Source organism: Octopus sinensis, linkage group LG7, assembly GCF_006345805.1.
Source record: "Octopus sinensis linkage group LG7, ASM634580v1, whole genome shotgun sequence".
In the NCBI taxonomy this organism is placed as follows: Eukaryota; Metazoa; Mollusca; class Cephalopoda; order Octopoda; family Octopodidae; genus Octopus; species Octopus sinensis.
Genome location: NC_043003.1, coordinates 25,931,849 through 25,937,848, shown reverse-complemented (window position 1 = coordinate 25,937,848; position 6,000 = coordinate 25,931,849). Strand labels below are relative to the sequence as shown.

Below are 6,000 nucleotides of genomic sequence, written 5' to 3'. Positions count from 1 at the left end.
TGAAAAGACCATGGATACTTGTCTTTCTCATAGAGCTTGCTTATTTTATTAACTGGTATTTACGCAATCTTTTTCAAAAGGAAGATAAACAAAGTTAACCTAAGCAGGATTTCAACTCAGAATGTAAAGGGAAGTAATACCACAAAGTATTTTGTCAATGGTCAACCAGTTCTGCCAACCACCAACTGCATAATCATAATTATATCATTAGTTAAAATGATTTCAAACACAAGCACAACATCACCTTAAGGTGTATGGGAATAAGCAGTTTGTCCAGCTTTACCCATTTTTCCATGTTGGCATGAGTTACATCAGTGTGTCCATAGCTTACACCAAGTACATCTTATGAAGTTTTTGCATACATCTTTCCTACAGATTGAGTAGGACCATTTACCTGAAGAGATTTGTAGTTTGTCTGCCTTACTACATACTAAGACTTTGGTTTTTGCTAGATTGACTCTAAGGCCCTTTGATTCTAGACCTTGCTTCCACACCTGAAACTCAGCAATTAGAGCAACGTCATCAGCATAGAGGAGCTCCCAGGGGCAACATGTCTTGAACTCCTCTATTATTGCTTAAAGGACGATGATGAATAAGAGGGGGCTGAAGACTGATCTTTGGTGGACACATACCCCTACCTGGAATTCTTCACTAGTTAGATCAGTGTTTCTCAACCATTTCTTCCTTGTGAACCCTTTTAACTCCTATTTTACTCAGACGGACTCTCTTAAAACCATTCAATGTTTAAAAAATTGTATCATATATGAAATATCATAAGGAAGTGTATAAAACAATTGTTAAAATATGTTGTGTAATGTAGAAGCAGAACCAATTTATTGCACATCAATTTTAACAACAATATTTTATATGGAACCTCAAGGGTTTGGTTGAGAACCACTGAGTTAGATGAAACTTGTTGAGGCAGATTTTCTATAGTTGGATTCTCTTCCAGTTGCAAACACTTATCTAATTTTCAAGAAAGATTGGGTATTCTTTTTTTCTTTTTTAATTCCACTGGCCAACACATGTTGAAAGCTGAAAGTGTAGGACTTTTGCTTACTGGAGAATGCAAACACACCAATTTTGCAATAACAGTATTAAAGCAAACACATGGAGTGCTATTCTTATGCATGCAGAGTGTCAGGTTCAGTTCCACTGTGTAACACCTTGGTCAAGTGTCTTCTACTATAGACACAGGCTGACCAAAGCCTTGGGAGTGGATCTGGTAGACAGAAACTGAAAGAAGCCCTTCGTGTGTGTGTGTTACTGTCTTTCTGTAACATTGAGTGTCGCCATCATACAAGTGGTATCATTTGTTTCCAATCTTCCATAAAAACATGTCTGGCCTTGGGGAAATGTTACCTCTTTTGGAAACAAGTAAGAGTTGGTGACAGGAAGAGCATCTGGCTGTAAAAAATCTGTTTCAACAAATTGTCTGATTCATACAAGCATGGAAAAATGGACATCAAAATGATGATAATTTTTCAGACTAGCGCTGCAACATGGTTTAGCAACCATTATCTCGGCTTATGTCCCTCAACCAACGCTAACTGATTAAAAGAAAGTCTGTTTTTATGACACCCGCTTGCAAACTAGCTTGTCGACAAATGACACGGTCCTTCTCTTTGTAGCTGGTGACTTCAATTGGCATGTTGGACAACATCTAGTAAGCTTCCATGGTGTACATGATGGCTACGGATTTGGCTCCCACAATGAGGAGGAAACCAGGCTGATGGAGTTCTGTGATGCAAATGATCTTATGATCTGTAATACTAACTTCAGGAAACCTGCATTTGCGAAGACCTGTTGAGGCAAGTGAAGTTGTTGTGCCGGTGGCATGTAAAAAGCACCATTCAAGCATGATCATTGCCATTACTGCCTGACTGGCTCCCATGCCAGTGGCACGTAAAAAACACCATTTAAGCCTGGTTGATGCCAGTGCCTGCCGACTGGTCCCGTTCTGATGACATGTAAAAAGCACCATTTGAACATGGTTGTTGCCAGTTCCACCTGACTGACTCCCATGCCAGTGGCACATAAAAAGCACCATTCAAGCATGGCCAATGCCAGTACCATCTGACTGGCTTTTGTGCCGATGGCACGTAAAACGCACCCACTATACTCTTGGAGCGGTTGGCGTTAGGAAGGGCATCCAGGTGTAGAAACATTGCCAGGTCAGATTGGAGACTGGTGCAGCCTTCTGGCTTGCCAGCCCTCAGACAAACCATCAGCATAGAAAGCAGACATTAAACAACGATGACGAAGATGATGATGATGATGCATACACCCACACAACAGAGTTTTCACATTTTCTATTTAGCAAGCCTACTCACAAAATATCAGTCAGCCTGAGCCATGCTAGCACCCAGGCAGTATTGTTGATCATACTGATCCAGTATTTACCTGTATGCCACAGGTGGTATATTTTATTGACCCAAGAAAGATTAAAAGCAAGGTGAATGTGGGGCAGGATCTGAACTGAGAGCATTAAACAATATAGCCAATAATAATGTACTTGATTAGTACATACTTTATTACTGAGCCAGGAAATCCACATTGGATATTGACCTACAGGTTTCCATTCAGGCTAGATATAGGCCACATCAGTCTCACCAGTGTATAAAGGACTACACTGGTTATAGCCATTGCCCTCACCCCATCCTATTACTCCACCTCTAACTCCTTTTCCCTTTTTTTTCATATGTAGTTTGAGTGAGTTGTTCATTACTAGTCATGTTGGTGGCCTTTATTTGTATGAGTAACAGCAGCACAGATTCAGAAAACAAAAACAAAAAAAAAATGGTATTCTGTCGGTTACAGTAACAAAGGTTCCAATTGATTCGATCAATGGAACAGCTTGCTTGTGAAATTAATGTATAAGTGCAAATCTAAAATAGCTAATGAGTTTTGTAGTGGTTGTGAGGCGCGGTAGAAGTCCCATGGTTGTATGAATGCTGCTTTCTGATCAGGATTAATTCAGCAATGTTTTGTCATCTGGACGAACAACTGATGTGTTTACATCTCGGTGCCTTCTCAGGAACTGATTATTGCCTTTCAAAACTTGCGCTTCACCACTGGGTCATGTGTATCCTTCCACAGCCAACAGTGATTGAATGTTTTGGACGTAGCACAAATGTGCTATGCCACCACAACAAAATAGTGTTGACATACTTACCACTGATGTACCTACTACTTTATGTGTGACCATAGAATAAATTGTCATGTTCATTCACATAAAAAAACATTGTCTTCTGATATTTAACTTTACATCCATGTAAACACTTATATCTGAAACCTTACATACACACAATCCTAGCCAATGTGGTAGTGTCTTTCTAATCTTCCTCTTGTTACAAATCCTTTCTACTATAGGAACAAGACCTGAAATTTTGGGGGAGGGGATGAGTCGATAACATTGACCCCAGTACTTGACTGGTACTTAATTTATCAATCCTGAAAGGATGAAAGGCAAAGTTGACCTCGACGGAATTTGAACTCTGAAAGTAAAGACAGATGAAATTCTGCTAAGCATTTTGCCTGACATGCTACTGATTCTGCTAGCTCGCTGCCCTTTTAATAATAATAATAACTAGCAGTATTGCCCAGCATTGCTCGGATTTGTTTTGACCCTTTAGAATTGGAACTTTTGAAAAGTAAAAATTTTGCATTATGTAGCTTGTTATTCTCTTTAAGTGAACATTTTTCTGGTTGAAATACACAGAAAAATGGCAACACAGCAGTAAAAAAATTGTAAAAAATAGGGATTCTCATAGAAAAAAAAGCACCTTTTTGATGTAAATAATTTTTGGTTTTAACATGGTCTGATTTGAATTTTTTCTTCTACAGAAGGAAGAGCAAGCCTTCTTCTATCATACTCTCAATTTTGGTCAACTTGTGCCGCAAGGTCTCTGAGGAGATAGTGTTAGTTGAAGGCTACCAAACCTGCCATACACAGACAACTTCAGCTTTATATATATAGATTTCAAATTTTTGCCACAAGGACAGCTAGGGGGAGGTGGGGATGTGTTGATTTCATTGACCCCAGTGTTCAACAGAACATAAAGACGGACAAAATACTGCTAAGTACTTGCCTGGCATACTAACCATTCTAGCAATAATGGTTTCAAATTTTGGCACAAAGCCAGCAATACCTGGAGAGGGAGTAAGTTGATTACATCAACCCCAGTACTCAACTGGTTCTTATTTTATTGACCCTGAAAGGATGAAAGGCAAAGTTGACCTCGGTGAGATTTGAACTCATAGAAATATGGAATGCTTCATGAATTTGTGTGTCATCTTTGTGCAGGAGCCATGCTAACCTTCTATGTATCATTCCAGTTTTGGAATATGTACAGCCAATACTTGTACAATAATAATAAAAATAATGATTTCAAATTTTGCCACAAGGGCAGCCATTTTGGGGGAGGAGATGTGTCAATTACATCGACCCCAGTGTTCAGCTGGTACTTAATTTATTGACTCTGAAAGGATGAAAGGTAAAGTCGACCTCGGTGGAATTTGAACTCATAATGTAGTGACAGGCAAAATACCACTAAGCATTTAGCCCAGTATGCTAACGAGTATTATTAATAATAATAATAATCCTTTCTACTATAGACACAAGGCTTGAAATTGGGGGAAGGGAGATAGTCAATTACATTGACCTCAGTACTCAACTGGTACTTAATCCATCAACCCCGAAAGGATGAAAGGCAAAGTCAACCTTCGTGAAATTTGAACGCGGAACATAGCAGCAGACAAAATACTGCTAAGCATTTTGCCCAGCACGCTAATGATTCAGCCAGCTCACCACCTTAATAATAATAATAATTTCTGATTTAGGTACAAGACCAACAGTAATATGTAAAGGTAAGACCCAAGGATCAAGGTGTAGGAAGATATTAAAATATAAAAAACAACTTTCAGGAACAATAGTGGTTTATTGATGTAGAAGGTTGTAAATTTTTCCTATATTGAAGTTTGATAAGCTGAAAAAAATTGTTTTATAGTTCATGGTTAGCAGCAGGGGTTGCAGTGTATGCGAACAGAAATCCAAAATTAGGGAATGGAATAGATAAAATCCAGACTACATGTTTCATAGCTAGCAAAACCTCGGAAGTAGTAATTATCCAAACAAGGGGTAATCCACTAGCTACTCGTTGGGCCAAAGATACCTTACTCAAGATTAGTTTATACTGTCATCAGGGGATACCATATAGACTCACAGGAGATTCAATTGAAGATGCGTGGAAAGCATAAAAATTCAGAATATATATATATACACACACATATATATACACACACACACACACATATATATATACACACACACACATATATATATATATATATATATAGTGAACTATATATATATATAGTTTACTGAGATGATTTCAAAACAATACTGAATAACCTAACAGTATATCTTTTCTACCCCTCTAATGAGATTTTGCCTAATACAATGATTTGATTATTGTAATTTAATCTTTTAGGCTAAATTCAAACAGCTGTAAGAGAATATGTCGGATTTTTGCAGATAATAAATTATATTAATGCTACATCTCCATTTTCTAAATTTTCTTATATATATATATGCACATGTATGTATATATTTGTGTGTGTGTTTGTGTGCATTCATGTGTGCTTGTGTCTCTATGTCTTGATATTGTGCGATAGTTTTAAAATAAGCATCACTGTCTTACAATGTTTAGAAAATGTCTGGCTGTGGGGAAATATTGCTTTGCTTGGATGCAGGTGATGGTTGGTAACAGGAAGGGCATCTTGCCATGGAAAATCTGCTCCAATGAATTCCATCTAACCCATGCAAGCACAGAAAAGTAGATGTTAAAACAATGACGATGATGATGGTTATGAATTGTTGCTGTTGCTGGTATCATCTCCAAGTTCAGACTTGTTCCTGACCAGTTATTTTGATTGGAAAGCAAGTACTTTCAAGAAAATTCCAAGTCAATAAAGAGGTGGATGATAATAGTGTGATGG

At 37.9% G+C, this 6,000-nt stretch overlaps 1 protein-coding gene and 1 non-coding gene across 7 annotated transcripts in view; both read right to left on the bottom strand.

The window, feature by feature from the left end:
* Positions 1 to 6,000, bottom strand: part of LOC115214194 (phosphatidylinositol 3,4,5-trisphosphate 3-phosphatase TPTE2-like) — a 97,516-nt gene that overhangs the window by 38,751 nt on the left and 52,765 nt on the right. The window lies entirely within an intron of this gene.
* On the bottom strand, positions 4,262 to 4,368 carry LOC115214590. The gene has a single exon (XR_003881926.1). It is a non-coding gene; the product is annotated as a U6 spliceosomal RNA (small nuclear RNA).